At 45.9% G+C, this 21,524-nt stretch overlaps 1 long non-coding RNA gene across 1 annotated transcript in view; it reads left to right on the forward strand.

Moving 5' to 3' along the window:
- The first annotated feature begins 12,686 nt into the window (after positions 1–12,686).
- LOC140693198 (uncharacterized) overlaps positions 12,687–21,524 on the forward strand; it is a 48,834-nt gene continuing 39,996 nt past the window's right edge. Inside the window, exons 1-3 of the long non-coding RNA XR_012068913.1 lie at positions 12,687–12,961; positions 15,625–15,775; positions 16,533–16,640. This is a non-coding gene — a long non-coding RNA (uncharacterized lncRNA). The remainder of the gene's footprint in view (positions 12,962–15,624; positions 15,776–16,532; positions 16,641–21,524) is intronic.

Below are 21,524 nucleotides of genomic sequence, written 5' to 3' on the forward strand. Positions count from 1 at the left end.
GCTGATTCTAAATACATAGAGAAGCTTGAAGAGCCAACAATAGCCAAGCTGATATTAAAGAACAATGTTAAAGAACTTATTATAAAACAATATTAAGTCTATGTGATAACTACCTAAAGTTAGACATATAGACCAATGGAACAGTATTGAATTAAACCCTGTACCATACATGAACAGTAATTTTAGATAGATTATAAATCTAATAAATTTGAAACAAAAAGCAAAGCATCTGGGGGAGGGTAAAGCTCAGGTGGAATGTGTGCTTAGCATGCATAAGGTCTTGGGTTCAACTCCCAGTACCTCCATTAAAATAAATAACCTAATCCCCCACCAAAATAAAGCATCTAGAAAATAGTGTAGGAGATATTTTAATGACTTTGAAGCGGCAAAGAGTTCTTAAACAGGACACAGCACTAAACATAAAAGAAGAGTTTTAAGTTGGACTTCAGTAAAATTAAGAATTATTTTTATCAAGAGATACCATTAAGAAAGTGAAAAGCCACATGGTGCGAAAATATATTTGCTATATCTATATCCACCAAAAGACTTGTATCTAGGGCATATAGAGAACAAAAACCAGTGGAGAAAAAGGCAAAACCTCAATATTAAAATGTGCAAAAAAATTGAACAGGTGCTTCATAAAAAAAAAGAAAAATCCAAATAAGCTATGAAAAGTGGCTGAGCTCGTTAGTAATAATAAAAATACGTACTAAAACCACACTTGGAACACCATTAGACATCCACTAGAATAGTTAGTTGTTAAGTGATATGAAGCATTGGTGAGGGTAACATGCAATGGGGACTCTTACACATGGCCAGTGGGAATATAAATTCTTACAAATAATTTGAAAGTAGGCTTTTTGAATGAAAGTTATATATGTATATGTGTGTGTGTGTATATATGTACACACACACACATATACATACATACAAACACACACTCCCTGTGTACCCTTCAGAAGCTTCTACATCAGAGCACAAAAGGACATCCAGAAAATTCTCATAATCACTATTTGTTATAGCCCCAAATAGAAAATGACCCAAACACCTGTCAACAATAAATACATAACCATAAGTGGTGGCACATGCATACAAGTTGTATACTTTAAAGCAATAAAAATAAATATACTAGTTTACAGAAAACACTAGTGGATGAATCTTACATAATGTTGAGTGGAATGTACAGGACTAAAAATTTCAAAAGCAAAAAAACCAATCCATGGTGGCTGAATTTAGGATGGTGAATCCATCAAAGGGGTGCCATAGTATCTGGGAAGAAACCCAAAGTGGAACAGCAATGTTCTGTTTCTTGACTGGATGAAGGTTACATAGATGTGTTTACTTTGTGAAAAATCACTGAGCTGTATACTTAAGATATGTTCACATGTAAGCATGTATATTATATTTGCATTTTTTAAAAAAAATGTTTGCTTGCAAAAAAAGATATCCAAAGCCTAAGTATTTATCAGTAGGAGAATGGATAAAACAAATGATAGTATATTCAAACAATGGAATACAATTCAACAATAAAAAAGAATCAACTACTGATACAAGGATGAACCTCAAAAGCCTAATTTATACATTTCATTGTCAGGTAAATTTTAACTCAGAAGGTAAACAAAACTATAAGCAGGCATGTGCCCTAGTGGGAGGGGTGCTGAAGCCTTTGTCTCCTCAGACCTGTGCCATTACTGGCACATCTCGCAAGAAGAGAGGCAGGGCTCAGCCACAGCTACCATCTCCTCCTGTGCATATTGCCCGGGCGGGGGCAGGGCTGAGACCTGAATCTGCACGTGGGGGCCCCACAACCTTTTAGGCAGGACTGAGACTTGTTTATAGCCTGAGGCAGAGAGGATTTTTCTACCCTGACACCTCAGAGAACTTGTGCCGCCAAGGGAAACAAGGAGCTCAGATTTGGCACAGAGCGTAGGCGGGGCTGTTCCGTGGTCTTCCCTGAGCCCACCTACAGACCGCCTACCCGAGGCAGAGCAGGCAGCTGCACAGAGCAGCGGAGCGACCAGCACCAGGAGAGGGCAGGTGGGCAGCCACCCACCTTCCTGGCAGGAACACAGCACCTGACCACAGTGCTGGGACAGGGTGTGATCTGCCCACCTGCTTCCCCCTAAGCACAGCATCTGACTGTGGCATCAGGAGGGGGAGTGACCTGCCCACCCACTGGATAAGAGTTCAGCTCCTGACCTAGTGTCAGGAGGGGGCACAATCTGCTGGCCAACAGCCACTGAGAGCAGCACAGATGAGGGTGCCAACAGAAGGCCTATGAAACAGCAAGCTGAGTTCATGAAGCAGGGCAAAGACACAAAGACCTCTCGATAAAATCATTAAGGGCACACCATCTCCAGGATAAGTAGGTAACTGCTACTCCTTAAGCCACGGTGCCAGAGAGATATGAGCAATGTGAAGAAGCAGAGAAACCACTCCCATTGAAAAGATCAAGAGAAATCCCCTGAAAGCATGAACAAAGAAATAGACATTGATGGTCTATTAAATCAAGATTTCAAAAAAGAGTGATCAAAGTACTGAAGGAACTAAAAGAAATAGTGTTTAGGTATATAAAATGTATCAAAAATGAAATAGAAACTATAAAGAAGAACTAGGTAGGATTAGTAAACTCATTGGCTGAGATGAGAGCTGACCTAAAGGCTGTGCAAAGCAGACAAGAAAATACAGAAGAATAAATAAGTGACCTAGAAGACAGGACAACAGAAAGCACCCAATCAGAACAGCTGAGAGAAAAACAAATGAAAAACAAAACAATATACGGGACCTATGGGGTAATATAAACTGTGCCAATGTATGCATAATAGGAGTTCCAGAAGGGGAAAAAGAACAAAGCGGGTTGAAAAGGTATGGGAAGGACTCATGACTGAAAACTTCCCAAACCTAAAGAAGGAATCATATCCAAGCACAGGAGGCTCAGAGGGTCCCAAGCAGGAAGAACCGAAACAGACCCACACCAAGGCATATCCTAATCAAGATAGCCAGATTCAAGGATAAAGAAATGATCCTAAAGGTAGCAAGAGAAAAACAAAGAGTGAGTTACAAGGGAACCCCCATAAGTTTTTCAGCTGATTTTTCTACACTATTTACAACAGCTAAGGCATGGAAACAGCCTAAAATGTCCATCAACAGATGACTGGATAAAGATGTGGGATATTTATATGATGGGATACTATTCAGCCACAAAAACTGACTACATAACGCCATTTGCAGAGATATGGATGCTCCTGAAGAATGTTATTCATGGTGGAGCAGTACAGAAAGAGAAAGAGAAATACCATGTGAGATCACTCATGTGTGGAATCTTAAATATATGCAAGATCTTGTGGTAACTCACAGCAAAAAAAAAAAGTGACAATGAATATATGTACGTTCATGTATAACTGAAAAATTGTGCTCTACACTGGAATTTGTCATAACATTGTAAAATGACTCTTACTCAATAAAAAATGTTTAAAAATAAATAAAATAAAATATAACCTTTAAAATACTGTATAATGAGAGGTGTGATGTTCTAGTATCTGTTCTAAGAAGTACGTTAGACACACATAAGAATAGCCAATGGTCAGAAAGATCACATGTTATCAGCTACCACCCCATGCAAATTAATGACATTTAGCAGATATTCATATATGTGTGTAAATATATAAAATAGGTATTAGTCTATATGTAAATCAAATCAAATATTATATTATAATCTAATGTAAAATCATATCAGCAAAAGCACTGTGCTGACATAAGTGTCTTGGTGTAAACAGATTACAATTTTTTATTGAGTTGTCATAATGGGATAATATTGTGAACCAAGTGGAAATTGTAAAAAAAAGTTATCCAAAAAAAAAAAAAAATCCTGACTACATGAAAAGATGCAGTTACTATAAGGCCTTTCCCATTATTTACTATCAGTGTCAGAAAGTCTTGGAATAAGTTAAGAGAATTAAAAACTCTAACAAGACACAAGAATGCACTCTCTGTTAAAGAAAATAAACGAAAAGAAAAAAACAAATGAATAGACAATTAAGGTCCTACAGATAAAAATACCAATTTTTATGGGAAATAGCCTTAAAATAAAAAATAAGGAGATTATATTCTAATTTCACCTTTTGAATTAAGATATACAAAATTTAGCTGAATACCTTCGTATTTTGCACTTATGAAGAAAAAAATGTATTTGCAATGAAAAAGCAGCCATTACCCTGCCTTTTGAGTATTCTAAAGTTTTAGGTCTGAATATATTTCATCTTAAATGATCTTAAGCACTATGCAGTGGTTGGTGTTTTAAAAATACCACTGTGTGTGGAACTTCTAAAAGTGCTTCAAAAAATTTATATTTTTGTAATAATTTAGCAATGGCCTGGATATTATTTTTAAGAAGACAACTCACCATGGAATACTGCAAGATTTTTTCAATGAGTTTATATTCACACATGTTTAAGATTGTCACTGTATTATGAGAAAATGTCAACCGTGGCAGTATTTTGACTTGAAAATGAGATAAGCTGAGAAGCATATTTTAAGTATAAACTAAATGATTGCATTCCTTTAAAGACAAGAAAGTAAAAGCATGATAAACTCTGACTTTGACACACTTAAAATATAAAAATTAATATAATGTAATTTTACACACTTCTCTTTAACTCTCAGTACTTTCTCAGCCCCTTTCCCATTACACCCGCGTCCCCGCTCCTGACCCTTGGTGTACACACCTCCGTTCACACGGAGAAAGGGGGGACCCGGGCGGTGAGGACCAGGGGAGCGGACACCCCCGCGGCCCGGATGGACACGGACACTCACACCCGCATCCCCGCTCCTGACCCGCGGTGTACACACCTACGATCACACGGGGGAAGGGGGGACCCGGGCGGTGAGGACCAGGGGCGCGGACACCCCAGCGGCCCCGATGGACACGGACACTCACCCGCTCCCGGCGGGCGAGGAGAATAGTCGAAGCGGGCCCGCCAGCGCACACGTCCCCTCCTGCCCTGCTGGCCGGGGCCCCAGCTCGGTCAGGTCCACACACACCCCGGCAGGAAGCAGGCTCAGGCCGTGGGAAACCGGCGTAACTTCAGACAGAGAGTGGGGAGCATCCTCCCGCAGACACGCAGGCAGCGCTGTCCCGGAGCCTCCTTGGCGCCGCCCTCTCAGGCCTGAGGAAAGCAAGCTCCGCCCCCAGGGAAGACGCTGGCTGCTGATGCGGACTGCGCATGCGCACCGCCACCTAAGACACGCTGGCTTCGTTCGCCCCCTGCAGGTCCTCGAGGGCGGTGCAGGATACTCGGAACTCACTGTAGAACACATGACCCCTCCCAGCCATGATGCTAAATCAATGGAAATCTCAGTGCCCTGGCCTCTTTTTTAATGGCACTGGTGATGCTCTCATCCAGCCATGCCTGCTCTCTTGCCTGGCACATGCCTCAGTCCTTGGAATCCCGCCTGAATCAGATTCTGTTCTGGAGGAAGGACAGGTGCAGAAGAATCTCAAAATTCCAGACTTAGAAGATGACCAGGAACCCAAACTCAACTCTGTCAACTCCCTGGGGTCCCCTGAGGAGTGTGGTTTTCTCAGAACCATCTGCCCTGTGTCAGGAGCAGACCAAGCCTCAGGTAGCTTAGAGAGGCTAACATGCAGCACATGCTTTGGATGGTTCTCAGTTCTGACCTGCATGATCTTGAGACCCTTTTGTAACTCCTAACACTCTGTTTTCTCATACCTATAGTGATGGTTATTGATGACTGAGTTAAACCTCTTACAATGCTGAGGTGCTATTGTTCCTTGGATAACAGAATATTTTGAAGGGATCAACTGTTTATCACTTCCCCCTAATGAAGTATGTTTTTAAAACTAGAAATATTTCAGGGGGCACTCAGGTCCTCCTCTTGCACCAGTTCCTGAGGTGTTGGCAGTTTCTGCTCTGAGCTCCAGATCCTGATCCTGCCGGTGGTCTATGGTGATGCCAGTGTGTACATGCTCTTCCTTTTGCACCGGTGTGGAAAGGAGACAGCCCTTCCCCTACATGAGGCTGCAACACGCTGACACTCAAAGCAGGCACAATGAAGAACCAGCTAGAGTCCCCGGTACCAGCTGTCCCAGGTAGAAACGTCACCTTCACCACAGTGTTCCTGTGCTCCTATCAGGCCTTCACTACTCCCAGCAGGCCATGCATGAGCAGTGTGACAGTGTGACACCTGCACAGCATGGTGGTGATGATCCCACCTTATCTGTTTCTTTTTGGAATGTCCCCACACCTCTCTGAGCTTCACTTTGCTCTTCTCACAGGCAGAGTTGTACAGGCATGAACCTCACAGGGTTATGGTAGGTAGTCACGGTAGCTGCTCACCCAGTGGCAGGCTCTGCCGAGAGGGCTGCTGGGAGTGCTGTGTGTCTTCACACTTGTCCTTCACTCTCCCCAGTGAAAACACTCTTGGCCTTATCCTTCCCTGGTCTGCGGCCTTTCTGTGCTTGCAAAAGAACATGGAAACTATCTGCAAAGAAGTTTTGAGGTTCTGTCCATCTGGTCCAGGAAATGCTGACTCTCCTAGATGTGCTGTTGGGTGGGCTCTCATGGGAGGGGCTTGGGCAGGACTTCCCTTTGCAATAAGCTGCCCCACCCAGCCCTTTCCATGATCCAGACTCCTGGGACCAGGGTGCAAATCCCCAGCTCCGCACTTGTCAACCATGTGACCTGGGCAACTTTCTCAAACCCAAGCTTTGTCCACCCACGGTTAGCAGAGATGGGGGATAACAGGATGTCCCGCACAGAGTGTCTGTGCAGATTAAGTGAGGTAGAACAGACAGAACAGTGGTGGGGCCTGGCCCATTGGTTGACAGAAGGGAGCTCACCATGTGCAGCAAGTTCCACGGGTCACCCAGCAATCTGCCCAGAGGCTTAGCCACTCCATCGCTATCATGCATGTGAAGTCCACTTAACCACATGGGAGAGAAACAAACACATATTCTGAGTGTAGCTATCACAGGGAAAATTGCATCTGAGCGGGGAGTAATACCAGAGGGTGATCAGGATGGAGGAAGATGCCCCCTGGGTTTGAGCAGACTGGAGCTGCCCTCCAGAGCCTGGGGTTAGTGAGGATGGGCTTGTAGAAATGCCCCTCTCCTTTACCCATCAATGCTGGGTCCTGCGGGTACTGAGTCCCACAACCGGTGTGCTGCTTGGGTCCTCAGCACAGAGAAAAACCCAGGGGTTCCCACAAGGCTTCGGCCACATCCTCTGCTTCCTGAACTCCCACTCTGGTGACCCCACCTGGGATGCAGAGATGAGGTGAGGCAGGGACCTGTGCTGTCAACATCACTGCTCTACCCTGGGAATCTGGCACACAGTAGGTGCTTGGTAAGACATTGTTGAATGAACAGCAATACTGGGCCAAGTTTCTGTGGGTGTCTGTGCCCCCAGATCAGGGACCCCTCAGGGCCCACCTCACAAGTGACATGAAAATAATGATCCCACCAGGAGCAATAACAGTTCCTCAGAATAAATGGGCTTTTCCAAGCACTCTCCACCTGTTGCAAAGGCCTCCCAGCAGGGAAGTGGGCTGTCAGGGGCAGCACTGCACTCTCCACTGTAACAAGGAGAAAGCCAAGGGCCACAGAGAGGAGTGCCTTTCCAGTGTCACTGCTCACTTTCCCACCTTTTGGGAGACCAGGAGGCTTTTCTACTACATTCTGGCTCTGAAGCCCCAATACTGTGTGGACATGCCTCCCTCCCCGGAGCAAGGAACCACTAAGTGACCTGTCACTTGTCACCAAGCAGACAGGCTCATTCCAGCTCATTGTGCCACCAGCAGGTTGTGCTAGAAGCAGAATCCTCTGGGAGACATCACACTCTCCCAAGCTGGAAACAGGTGAACAGCTCACAGGTTTCCTGAAGAGGATGGTCACATGGCCTTGATCTGGCCGATCAGCATTTTCCATCCTCCCTGGCCACTGTGATTGGCTCAAGGCTGGGCACCAGCCCAATCAGGCTCCACGGAGGTCAGGCCTAGTTGCTGGAATCCTGGGAGCAGAGAAGTTCTATTTCAGTTGGGAGTTGAGGGGTGGTGATGTCAGCCTGTGGCAGTTGGTGACTATCTTGCTTTATAAAGGCAGAGCCATGTGAAGATGACACCAGTGGCAGAGCCCAGAGGTGGGGAAGGATGACTTTTGTTGATGTCACTGAGCACCAGGTACAGACCTGCCTGAAGCTATCTCCCTGTGGACGTCTCAGTTAGGTAAGTCATTCTCTCCTGCCCTGTTTGCTTCTTAAAGCCACTTTGGTTTTCTGTCACTGGTTTTAAGAAAAAGTTTGACTATTCCTTCAAGCTGGCTAAATGGAGACCCTGGAACTGCAACAGTGAGGTGACAGGCAACAATGTGGCAAATAGACTCCAGAGGCCTCTGTTCAAACAGGGGATTGTAAATGACAAGGGAGAGTACACATGGCCTCAGTGAACAGATTTGCTACTGGTAGCTCCCAGTTCCTGGATATTAGAGTGCATGCACTCAGCCAAGTCTCAGCTCTGCTGTCACACCTGCTAACCCACAACTCTCCTCTCCCACCTGCCAGGCCTAGGGGGGGCTGGACACCCCCGGGCACCTGAAACAGCCCAGGGCTTTGTGTAGTAATTTACACAGGCTGCCCCCAGTTCTGAGGGTGAGGGTGACTGGGTTCCAGTTTACAGAGAAAACAGACTAGACGTTCTCACTGGTGAGATGTGGGGGTGGGACCCCAATCTACCATCTGACCTATGACTTCGGAGTGGACAGCCTCCCCACCCTCAGCCAGGATGCTTGCTAAGCCTCGGGGCTCAGGAGTCCTGTTCCCTCCATCACCCCTCCTGGAGGTGAGAGTGGGGGGCTCTTCTCTATACAACATTCACCCCTGCAGGGGCACACGTGTGACCTCACAGTCTGTCATCCCTTCCTTATGACCTGGACCTCCTTGATGTGTGAGCACTGCAGATCATGGGTGCACACGTGGGCAGGTGCACCATGACTGAGAGGACAGCACTCCAATTTAAGCCCCCTCCATGCTCAGATGATTACATCCTGGAATTGAGGGGTTCCCAGGGGTCAGGTGGCCAATTCTGGCCTTAGGGGCAAATTCTTATCACCCAGGGGGATAATTTTTAAATTAAATTACACATTTACAATTCAATAGTCAAGCCTCTTTCTAGGCAGCCTTGTAGCCTCTCAGCTTTTACCCCTCGCTGTGACCATGTTCTAAGCTTCAAATTGAGTGCCATTATGGACATGAACATGTCCCTGTCATGTGTCACCTTCACAGTAAGCGGCCACCCCAAACTCCTCTCCCTTCCCCTTGTCGATATCTCCACACAGGGAGTAGGGTCCTTTTGATGCAGTTGTGCAAATATGCGAGCTAAGGGTTTAGAATGTCCAGGCTAGGAGGGGTCTTCTCCACATGGCAGGGCAGGTGGGCTGGCAGGGGGTGATGGTTCACTTGTAAAACCTCAGCTGGTTTCAGGCAGTGACCACAGACTGGCAGCCAAGGGCTCAGCTGGTGCAGAGTAAGCGGATTAAATGTGTTCACCCAGACGCCTTGGGAGTGGCAGCCCTGGAGTACGACTACAAGTGAGGAAGGTGGAGGATCCCCAGTGCCTGGACCTCCAACTTCTAAAAATCAGGACTGAGATGTGGCTTTGAAATCAGAACACTGGAATTCAAAGCTTCCCCCACCACTTTGTCAATAATTCAGAGCAAATCAGCCTCAGTTTTCTCACGTGTAAAATGAGAACTTTGAAGCCTCTCCCTCTGAGGGTGTGGAGGGAAGTAAATGCGGTGACAGCAGAGCACAGGAGCTGTCTGGGCTGAGCCTGCATACAGGCAGGCCTTTGTTGCTGCCATGACCACTGTCTTCCAGGGCAGGGTCTGCACTCGTTCCCTGTGAAGGTCCAGACAGTAAACATTCTAGGCTTTGAGGGACCTACAGTCTCTGTCACAACTACCACCCTCTGCTGTTGGAGGGCAAAGGCAGCTCCTGCAGTAGGTAGTCCAGGCTCGCACCCCCGCTTCCTGACATAAGTATTCCTGAGATACAATTTTCACATAACTTTGTTGGCTTTAGGTGTGCAGCATAATGACTTGTTACATGTGCATATTGTGAAATGATCAGTTCATTAACTTTACTTGACGTCTGTCATCACCCATAGTGACACACTATTTTCCTTGTGATGAGAAATTTTAAGAGGTACTCTCTTAACTAACAAATGCACAACGCAGTGCTGTTAACTACAGTCACCTTGCAGTACATTATGTCCCCAGGACTTGTTTATCTTCTAACTGGAAGTTTGTACATTTTGATTATCTTCCCGAATTTCAATCACCCCCTGACTCACCTCTGGCAACCACCAACCTGATCTCTGTTTCTATGTGTTTCGGTTTATTTTGTAGATTCCACATATAAATGAGATCATAGGTATTTGTCTTTCTGTCTTATTTATTTCACTTAGCATAATACCCTGAAGGTCCACCCAAGTTGTCACAAATGGCAGTATTTCACTTTTTTAATGTCTGAATAAGATTCCATTTTATATACATATATATGCATCACGTTTTCTGTACCCATTCATCTGCTGATGGACACTTAGGTTGTTTACATATCTTGGTTATTGTAAATAATGATACAGTGAACATGAGGGTGCAGTTGTCTCATTGACATAGTGATTTCATTTCCTTTGGATATATTTCCTGCAGTGGACTTGCTGGGTCATATGGAAGTTCTAATTTTAAATTTTGGGGGAGCCTTCTTACTCTTTTCCCGAGTGATAGCACCAATTTACATTCCCACCAACATTGCACAAGTTTCCCTTTACTTCACACCACCACCATCACTTGTTATCTCTTGTATTTTGATGACACCCACCCTGACAGGTGAGAGGGGGTATCTCACTGGGGTTTTGATTTGCATTTCCCTGATGGTGAGTGATGTTGAGCACCTTTTCATGTACCTGATAGACATCTGTGTGCCTTCTTTGGAAAAATGTCTATTCAGTTCCTCTGCCCACTTTTTAAATCAGATTGCTTGTTTTTTGCTGTTGAATTGTAAGAGTTTTTTATATGTTTTGGGTGTTAACCCCTTATCAGATATATAGTCTGAAAGTACTTTCTCCCCTTCTGTCTGTTATCCTACCCTCTGCTTTCTGGATGACAGGGGTCCAGGCACTTGGGAATCTCTGCTTCTCACGTGTTTCCAATGGTGGGTGGGTGAGGGCTGTGTTCTGATAAAAGTGTGCACAACCGTGGGTCACTACCCCTTAGTTTAGAAGGTGGGCTCTGAAGAGTGCAGTGTGGGCAGGGATGTTTCCCTGAAGTCATCATTTGGATGGTCATGTGCTCTGGAACTCACATCATCTAGCCCGGGTGTGATGGGGCAATTTGCAAAGGGAGGACCTTGTAGCTAAGACACTGACCAGGTGATCTTGTGTCTTGTTGGAAGGACCTGGAAACAAAGTTGTGTGGAACAGGGACTCCTCCAGGTCACAAGGCTCAGTTCAGACTTCTGGGATGCAGAGACCTGCTCAGAGCCACTGTCACTGAGGAGGGAAGGGCCTCAGGCAGGAGGGAGGAGTTGCTGGATTTCACTTGCCCTGTTTGTCAAGTTTCAGCTCTGGTGATGTGTGGAACATGGGCTTAGCTTTGGGAATGTAAGAGGAGAGGTTCCTGGGGAAGGGCTGGCTTTTTCCTCTGATTGAGGTCCTACTGTGTGCCAATCACAGCAGTCCTCTGAGTCAGGGCTGGAAAGCCAGGCACAGAGAGGTCAGGGAGTTTCCAAGTCACACAACATTAGGGGCATCATTAGGGTCTGATGCAGACCTGACGCCCAGCCCACATTCTCTCTCCTTTCTCAGGACCATCATGATCCCACATGTCAGAATCACCCAGAGAGGCCCAGGTATGGGCACTGGGACCTTTCCTGCCTAACATGCCAGGAGCCTTAAGAGGGACGACAAGACACTTCCTGAGTCCATGATGCCCAGAGGCTGCTCTTAGCAAGAGGCTCAGCACACACTCCTGGATGAATCCTAGCTCTGTCCTGAGTCACTCTGTCCTCCCTGCCTCAGTTCTTCTGCCCACATGGGGCTGCAAACAGCAGCCACTTCACAAGGGTCTATGGAACCTCCAGGATCCTGGAAGCAGCGCCCTCACACAGGGAGCACGGTCTCCTTAACTTTTCCTCACCTCTTTGCTGGATGTAGAGTCCCAGAGGGGCACTGGCTTGTCCCAATTCTCACCCCAGATCAGGGTCCAGCAGGGGGTGGTGTCCAGGCTGGACTCTGTCCTCTGCCCCTTTTGGGGACCCTCATTCATTGCACCTTGGCTGCCTGGGCACTGTCTTCCAGGGGCCACTCTGTGCCTCCCACACCTACCTAGCATCCACCCACCCTGGGTTACTCCAGCGCCCTCTGGCCCTTGGCCACACACCTACTCCGTGTTGAGTGGAAATGAGGTGACCGACATGCTGGGCCTCCTGGACAGTCTGGAGGAGCCCGATATCCCCAACCTGCCCACCACACCAGGTGCCCAAGATGGGGAGAGGGTGTGCCTCCATTCATACTCTGATTTGCTCAGATTCTCAGCACCTACTTTGCTGGGTGGATATGGGGGCAGAGGTATGATGTAAAAGCAGGAGACATGGACAGCAGACCATGAGAAGGGGGCTAGCCCAGGCTGGTCTCATAACCCCCTTAGATTTGACTTTATCATCTTTAAAGTGGGACAGACTCTTGTGAGGTGAGCAGGATCCTGACCCATAGCCAGGCACTGTCCTACACACCTTAGAGAAGCTTACTGACTCCTCATGAAAATCTGTGGGGCAGGGACAGGCATTATCACCCATTTCTGCAGAAGTAACTGAGGCGCAGAGAGAACAGCTGAGGTGACCACCCCAGATTACAGAGCCCAGGTCATCTGGTTCCAGTGTCCAGGCTCATGGTAAGTGCCCATTCTGGGTTTTCCTCCTCCCTTCATCCTCCACTGGGACCCATGGCCGCAGCCTCATCTCAGTGTGATTGTTCATGGGGAGCAGGGTGGTTGCACTGAGGGCCCGTTTCTCTGAGGACTGCTTTCCCAGAAGGCTCAAGGGGTTGACTGTATTCACTACTGGACACCCAGGCCTGGGCCCAGGCCAGCCACACTGCAAAGCCTGAATCAGTGATTGTTGAGTGAATACCTGAACCTCTGCGTGTATCTGCATGTTGCCCCCATTTCCTCATCTCCACAGCTGGCTACCCGGCCAAAACGTTGTGTAATCAGGCCTGGGCCAGGGACAGTCAAGGGGACCAGAGCTGCTCAGCTGGGGACAGGAAGCCTCAGGGGCCCTGTGGCTGTCCCAAGCACCTCCTGGGGCAATTCACAGGGAAGCCCAGACAGCTTCCAGGAACAGCAATCAGGTCCGAATCCCAGGGGTATAGGGTAGGTCTTGAGGGGTGTTCCTGAGACTGACTTTGTGTATGAAGGGGGCCTGGGGGTCAGGCTGCTTTCAACGTCCATTCCAGGCCCACACCCCTGCTGGCAGCATGGAGCTAGTCATAAAGGACACAGGTCGTGGGGCCAAGGCTATAGCAGGGCTCTGCTCCCTCTCTGTGGCTCAGTGTCCTCATCTGTAACAGAGAACTAGTAACAGGGCCATGGGAGGGCTCACTGAGACCCTCCTCTGTGGCTTTGGTTGGACACTGCCCTCTCTCTGCTCAGTGCCCTTCTCTGTAATAGAGAACTAGTAACATTTTTCTTAGCCCGTTTTGGCCCCATTTTTCTGAGTCTCTTTCTACATTGGGCCCAGGGCTTTCACAGAGATCACAGACTTGGGATGTAATCAGAGTGTGGTCACAGCCCTAGTGGTCTCAATTGAGGCCAGAGGAGCTTCAGGGGGGGTGGGAATCCAGAAATGCTTCATGGAGGAGGTAAGATCTGAGCTGTGTCCCCAAGGATGAGCTGTCATCTAGCTGAGGCCTAGCATTGAGCAAGACCCATGTACATGGTTAATGAGGGTGTGAATGAATGGATGGGCACCCCTCTAACAGAGAGTGAGGGGGGAGTCCCCTAGGCCAAAGCAGGAAACACAGGGCACCCTGGGGGAGCAGAGGGCGGGGCTGCAGTGTGATGCCTGCCTCACCCTTTATGGGTGTCTTGCCACCACTTTAGCGTGTGTTCTGGTGGATTTAGAGCCCTTTCCTCTCCTCTGCTAAAGTATCCTGCTCTTCATTCCCAGCAACATCCGCCTGTGTCACCTCAGTGTCCCCAAGTGGACCTGGACCTGTCTTGTGGGAGATTGTGAAGAGGGATTTGGTGTGCATCCCAAGAATGAAGTGGGAGGGAGAGGATAATAGGGACCTCCATAGGGGATCATGGGCTGGGAGACATCGGAGGGGTGGGGAAGGCAGAGCCTCAGAGCTGTAGGATCCTGCTAGTGGTGGCTCCTTCACGAGGGGCTTCACAGGAAGGAAGCAAACATGGGGTAAAGGCAGAGCTCAGTTTGGGGCTTGCTGACATGGAACAGCTCATCACAGAGATGTCCAGAGGTGCTGGATGTAGGGAACGAAGATGCCACTGATGTCAGGGTCAAAGCCTGAGACCCAGATGTGGTGGGGCGGTGGTGCAGGGGAAGGGGCTTGAGGATATCAAGATGTTCATTCATTGGGGTCCTCAGGGTGGGGACCTTCATGTTCATTTCATAGCCACCTGGTGCCTGACAGAGTTAGGCTTAGGGAGGTCACTGAGTAGACACGTGCCGATAACCTAGATTCTCCTCTTTCCACATAAAGTCCCTGGTGTGAAGCCAGCAGGCACTCTTCAGAGTCATACACCCTCACCCATGGGCTCTCTGTGTGCCTAGAGCCCAGTGGCCCCTTACCTCCCACTCCCCACTGCAGGACCCTTTGCACACCTGCATTTCCACAAGCTATAAAACATCTTCTCTTGCTGTGTGTTTACCCTATGAAACCTCATTGCCCCAGGAAGAGAGAACTCACATCCTTCCCTTATTAAAGTGGTAAAGCCTTTTGTTCAGAGAAGCCCCTGACAGATCTCACAACCAACAAGGTACCTGTGCATGAATTGATCATGCAGCCCCCTCCTCCTTGTGTGCACAGCACCCCCCCAATAACAGACCCCACACACTCAACATTGGCTCTCGTGTAGGCACCTCTTGCCTGTGTGGCCTGATGTTGCCTATAGCAGTGTCCCTATTGAACTTTCCTAAACCCTTCTCAGACGCTGGTAATTCTTTACCAACCCAAGTAATTAGCCTGCCATTGTGCCCACAACACCTGAAACAGAGTTGACTAAATTATGCAGACTGATGATGCAGGTTAATTTGCTATAAAGGTGAAATCAAGGTTTACAAATGAAAGCAACATACATACTCAAGGCAGGACTAAGAACTCACACGGATAACTAAGACCCTCCACATACATCCCACTTTGCCCTTAGGGCCTTTGGGATGGCTGCTCTTTCAGCCAGGCTCTCTCTCCCCCTGCTTCTTAAACACCTCCAGGAATCTGCTCAAATGTCCTCCCTGACCTTATTTTTCTCCATGGAACATATCACCTCCGGACATTGTATATATTTTACTTAATTTTCTCTGTGTCCCCCACCAGGCTGTCTGCTGCATGTGGATGGAGACCTGACTGCTTCACTACCTGCTGTGCCCGGTATCTGGAACCCACCCAACACAGTAGGACCTCAGAGATTGTGTGACGGGTGTGTGATCACTGTAGGCCACAGACAAAAGCCTTCCCAGCAGTCATGGTAAGAGTCATTCATACTCTACTTACTGAGCCCTACTGTGTGCTGGTTACTGACCTGGGTGGGAGGCATGCAGTGGATTAGACACAGTGAGCACACACAGCATGTTAGGAGGGACCTGTGCTCTGGAGAGCACATAAGGCTGGGGGAAGTCAGGAGTGCAGGAGTGGAGGAGAAGAGGGCCAGGTGGAGACAGTGGTGCCAGAGGAGACAGAGAGGTGGGGCCCAGGTCGTGTAGGGCTTTATGGCTCCTGTGAGGGCTTTTCCTCAGGGCAGCGGAACCATGGCTGGGTACGGAGCAGGGGCCCGTGTCCTGAATGCTATGCAGGAAATGGAGAAGGTGTCTGCTGGGGAGATGTGCTTGGAGGAGGCTGTTCCTGTAGACTGTGCAGGCAGAGAAGGCTCCTCTGAGGAGGTGACATCTGAGCTGAGCCCTTGTATGGACCGTGTTTCCACCTTCTGTAGACTGGATGCTTTCATCTGCCCTGCAGCCCTGTGCAGGACACACCCTGTTCTCAGTCACCTGGACTTGGCCTCCTGCCTCCCTTGTGGGCCCTCCCACCCCAGAAGGAGTCCTTCTAGATCTAACTCACTACCTCCTCCACTGGACTTGGACTCACACTGAGCCACTGTCCACCTGCCCAACTCACCCAGAGTCAAGTCCAGAAACTTGGGGGAGCCCCTCCACCACAGAGCCCATGAACTTACTCAAATGGCCAGTCCTCAGCCTGCTCACATGCCTCACACTCCCCTCCTGCAGAAACCCTGTGACAGATCATGTCCACAGCACCCTGCTCCTCCGATCCTGACCCCAGGCTTTCCCATGGGGTGTGACCCCGCATGGGTTGCAGTCCCCTCCTCCAGTCTGGTGAGTAGAAACTACCTTTTCTTTTTTCTTTTGTTAATATATTTATTTTTTTAATTTTTATTTTATTGAGTTATAGTCAGTTTGCATTGTTGTGTCAATTTCCAGCATAGAACATAATTTTGTCAATTGTGTTTACTCTTTCAAGAAACCATCTCTTGGCTTGATTTTTTCAAATGTTCCTTATATCTCTATTTTATTTTTTTCCTCCCTGATCTTTATTATTTCCTTCCTTCTGCTTACTTTTGTTATTTTTGCTCTTCTTTTTCTAAATCTTTTAGGTGGTAAGTTTGATTGTTTATTGCAGTTGTTCCTCGTTTTTGAGGTAGACCTGATTCTCTCGCTATAAACTTCCCTCTAAGCACTGCCTTTTCTGGATCCCATAGGTTCTGTATGGTTGTGTTTTCATCATCATTTGTCTGAATGTGTTTTTTATTTCTTCTTTGATTTCATCATCCACCCATTTTTTTTTAAAGTAGTATGTTGTTTAACCTCCATACTGTCATTTATTTCTCCTTTATTTTTCTGTAGTTCATTTCTAGTTTCATGGTATTGTGGTCAGAAAAAGTTGCTTCAAATATTTTCTATCTTCTTCAAATTGTTAATACTTCTTTTGTGACAAAGTATATGATCTATCCTAGAAAATGTGGTATGTGCACTTGAGAAGAATGTATGTTCTATTTTAGGGAAATATAATGTTCTGAAAATATTACCCAAGACAAATTGTTCTATTGTATCATTTAATTTCTATGTTGTCTTATTAATTTTATGTATGGAATATCTGTCCAGTGATGTTAATGGATTGTTAAAGTCTTCTACTGTGATTGTGTTCCGATCAAATTTTCCCTTTTTATCTGTTAGTATTTTCTTGTTATCTGTTATGTATTTAGGTGCTCCTATGTTGTGTTCATATATGTTAATGAGTGAAATATCTTCATCTATGACTCCTGTAATCATTATAAAATATCCTTCTTAATCTTTCTTTATAATCTTTGTTTTAAAGTCTATTTTATTTGAAATCACTGTTGATATTCCTGCTTTCTGGTCATTTCCATTTGTGTGGAATATCTTTTTCAATCCTCTCACTTTCAATCTATGTGTGTCCTTCTCCCTAACGTGGGTCTCTTCTATACAGCGTATTGTAGATACTTGCTTTATTATCCACTCTGCACTCTATGTCCTTTGATTAAAGCATTTTGTCCACTGACATTTATATTAATTATTGATAGAAATGTGTTTATTACACTTTGAACTTTGTTTTGCAGTTCATTTTGTATTTCCTCTTTGTTCCTTACTTTTTCTTTTTGTGGTTTGATAATTTTCCTTTTTATTATCTTGGTGTCTTTTTAGTTTTGTGACTCTATTGTAACTTTTTGGCTTGTGGTTAACCTACTTTGTACATATATTAACCCATTACTATATCTGTTTGTTTTAAACAGATAGTAATATAAGCTCAAACCCATCCTACCAAGAACAAAAAAGAGAGAGAGACAGAGAGAAAGAGAGAGAGAGAGAAACCTGTATATTTTCTTGCTCGCCTCTCCCACCCTTAATGATTTAGATGCCCTCTTTTATGATTTCATGTTTATTCTGTTGTAATTCATTGTAGCAATCACCTTTCCAATTATGGTTTTCTCCTTTTTGTAGCATCCTGCTTCTTTTCTATTTAGAGTAGGTCTTTCAATATTTCCTTTAGCATAGGTTTAGTGTTGCTAACTTCTTTTAGTTTTTGCTTGTCTGTGAAGTTCTTTATCTCTCCTTCTATTCTAAAGGATACCCTTGCTGGATAAAGTATCCTAGGCTGCATCATTTTTTCATTCAGGACTTTGAATATACCTTGCTTCTCCCTTCTGGCCTTTACTGTTTTTGTAGAGAAATCAGCTGAAAGTCTTATGGGGGTTCCCTTGTATCTCATTCTTTGTTTTTCTCTTGCTGCCTTTAGAATCATTTCCCATTCTCAACCCTGGTCATCCTGATTGTAATATGTCTTGGTGTGGGTCTGTTTGGGTCCTCCTTGTTTGGGACGCTCTGTGTTTCCTGTACTTGGATATCTGATTCCTTCTTTAGGTTTGGGAAGTTTTCAGTCATGATTCCTTCAAATATCTTTTCAATCTCCTTTGTTCTTTCTTCTCCTTCTGAGACCCCCATTATGAGTAGGTTGGCATGCTTTATGTTATTCCATAGGTCCCTTATATTGCTTTCATTGGTTTTTATTTGTTGTCTCTCAGCTGTTTTGTTGTCCTGTCTTCTAAGTCACATATTCATTCCTCTCAATTATCCAGCCTACATTTTACATCCTTTACCTCAACTCTCATCTCAGCAAATGAGTTTTCCAATTTTCACTGGCTCCTCTTTAGAGTTTCAATTTCGTTATTTGACATATTCTCTGTCTCTATACACAATCTCTTTTAGTTTCTTCAGTACTTTGATCACTCCTTTTTTGAAATCATCTAGTAGACTATCAATGTCTATTTCATTGATTGTTCTTTCAGGGGGTTTATCTTGTTCTTTTAATTGAGACAGGTTGCTCTGCTTTTTTATCTTGCTTATATCTCTCTGGCACTATGGCTTATGGAGTATCAATTATCTACTGTGGTCTTTTAAGAGTTTACTTATTTATATAAAATGGATGCAGAAATAAAACTAAGCACAAAGAAATTAGTTTTAAAAGCAGTATAATCAATAACAGAAGAACATATTGAAACAAGATAACAATTGAGTTGGGATGAATTTTTAAAATATTAAAGGAAGAAAAAATATTTGACAACAGAGTATAATCACAACAGAAGAAAAAAAACAAGGATAAAAATGAAATTAGACCAATTGAAAGATAATAATAAAAGTATTTTAAAAGAAAATTTTAAAAGGGATTAAAAATAGAAATATAAAAATTATTTAAGAAGTAACATTTAAAAAGTAAAAGAAAATGGAACAGAAAAAGAAAAGAGTATGTTCCCGTGGAGATTGTGTGCCCTTAGTAATTTTATCAAGAGGTCCTTCTTAAATATGTGTGGTTACCAAGTCTTACTTCTGTGCCTTTTGTCTGTTATCCCTTTGGTTAATGATGTGGCCATTAACCTGTTAACCAGAGCCTACCCTGGCTATTGAATGGGGACTCCTCTTTGTTTTGTGGTTGTCACAGCTCCTGCCCTTGCCTTGCTTCATGAACTCAGCTCGTTGTTTCCAGAGACCCTCTGGTCACACTCTTGGTCTGTGCTGCTCCCAGTGCCTGTAGGTAGACATGTCACATCTCCTCCCAGTGCTGCATCTTGGTGCTGCACTCCTGCATGGTAGGTGGGCAGGTTGTGCCCCTTCCCAATGCCGTGTCCAGGTGCAGCAGTCCTCCACAATAGTTGGGTTGGTTGCTCCCATATTCAGTGCAACTCCCCACTCCACATCTGTTCCACACTCTGTGGGTGGGCTTGAGGCAAATGGCCACACCAGCCCTAGTCCCTGCTCTTTGCCAGAACTTTGCTCCTTGTTCATTTGTCTTAGAGGTGTGAGTTCGTAGAGGCACCAGGACAGAAACTTCCTATATGTCTGGGGATGTAAACAAGTCTCAGTCTCACCTATGAGGTTGCAGAACTGCCAGGTACATATTCAGGTTTCAACCCCATGTCTGCCTGGGTAGGTATGATGGCTGTGGCTGAGCCTCATCTCTCTTATTCTGAGAAATCACCAGTTATGTTGCCATGAGTCAGCAGAAACAAAGGACGAAACACCCCTTCCCCCAGGCAAGCCAGCAATATTGCTTTGCTTTATTTTTTTTCTTATTTTATGGGAGGCCCAGGCTGTTCTGACCTGTATACAATCCAAGCAGATGTCCACAGCACACTGCAGTCCCCCAGGGTTACCTATGTACAGTCATCCAGAGTCTGCCTGGATCCAGCAGCCTGTCCCTTCCCATCCCTGATTCACTTCTAGGTTTGGGGGTTGTTGTCACACTTTGTGCCCATTTAACTTAATTCTGTCAGTCAAGGGTGGTTCCGTACACATCTGGGCCTCAGAGGTTCCCTGTCCATCCTGCTGACCTCTCCATTGGAAAGAGGGAGACCCAGTCAACCAGCACTATCCCTCCTTTGCTGCTCCCTCTTCAAAGGACCAACCCAAGCCATTTTGCATTTTCTTCCTTCTTTTTTCCTTTTCTCCTAGCAGATTGGTGGCACATTTTGTCTTTTGAAGATGGCAATGTTTTATCAAAGTTCAGCAGATGTCCTGAGTGGATGGGTGTGTCTGTGAATGTCAGTCTTGGTGAATTTATTGGAGAGGATAAGATACAAGCATCCTTCTACTCCAATATCTTGGCCTTTCTCCAAGAATATACACTCTTAATAATTTTGTCATAAGGTTATTTTTAACTATGGGTGGTTGCCAAGTCTTCCTTCTACGCCTTTTGCCTGTTATCCCCTTTTTTGGTGGTGTGGCTGGTGTTCTGGTGGCCTGAATCTGCCCTGGCTATTGAGCAGGAGCTCCTTTTTTCCTGTGGTTGTCACACTCCTGCCCATATCCTGCTGTGAAAACTCCACTTGCTGGTTCCAGAGGCCGTCTAGTCGTGCCCCTGGTCTGTGTCCCAGCATCTGTAAATGGGTGGTCTGCACCCCCCACCAGATGCCTGGTCCCAGGACCACACTTGTGCAAGGTAGTTGGCAGGTAGCTCCCCTGCCGCATTAGGTCCATGCTTTGTAGGTGGACTCAGAGGAAACAGCTACACTAGCCCTCACCCCTGCTCTGTTCCAGAACACTGCTTCTTGTGCATTTGTCTTAGAAGAGCCAACTCAGAGAGGCATCGGTGTGTAATGGTCCCTTCTTCTTGGGACTGTAAACAAATCTCATTCCCACCTATGAGGTTGTGGAGCCCCTAGGTAGGGATTTGGGTTTTGACCCCTC

This window comes from Vicugna pacos, unplaced genomic scaffold (assembly GCF_048564905.1).
Source record: "Vicugna pacos unplaced genomic scaffold, VicPac4 scaffold_19, whole genome shotgun sequence".
NCBI classification, from domain to species: domain Eukaryota; kingdom Metazoa; phylum Chordata; class Mammalia; order Artiodactyla; family Camelidae; genus Vicugna; species Vicugna pacos.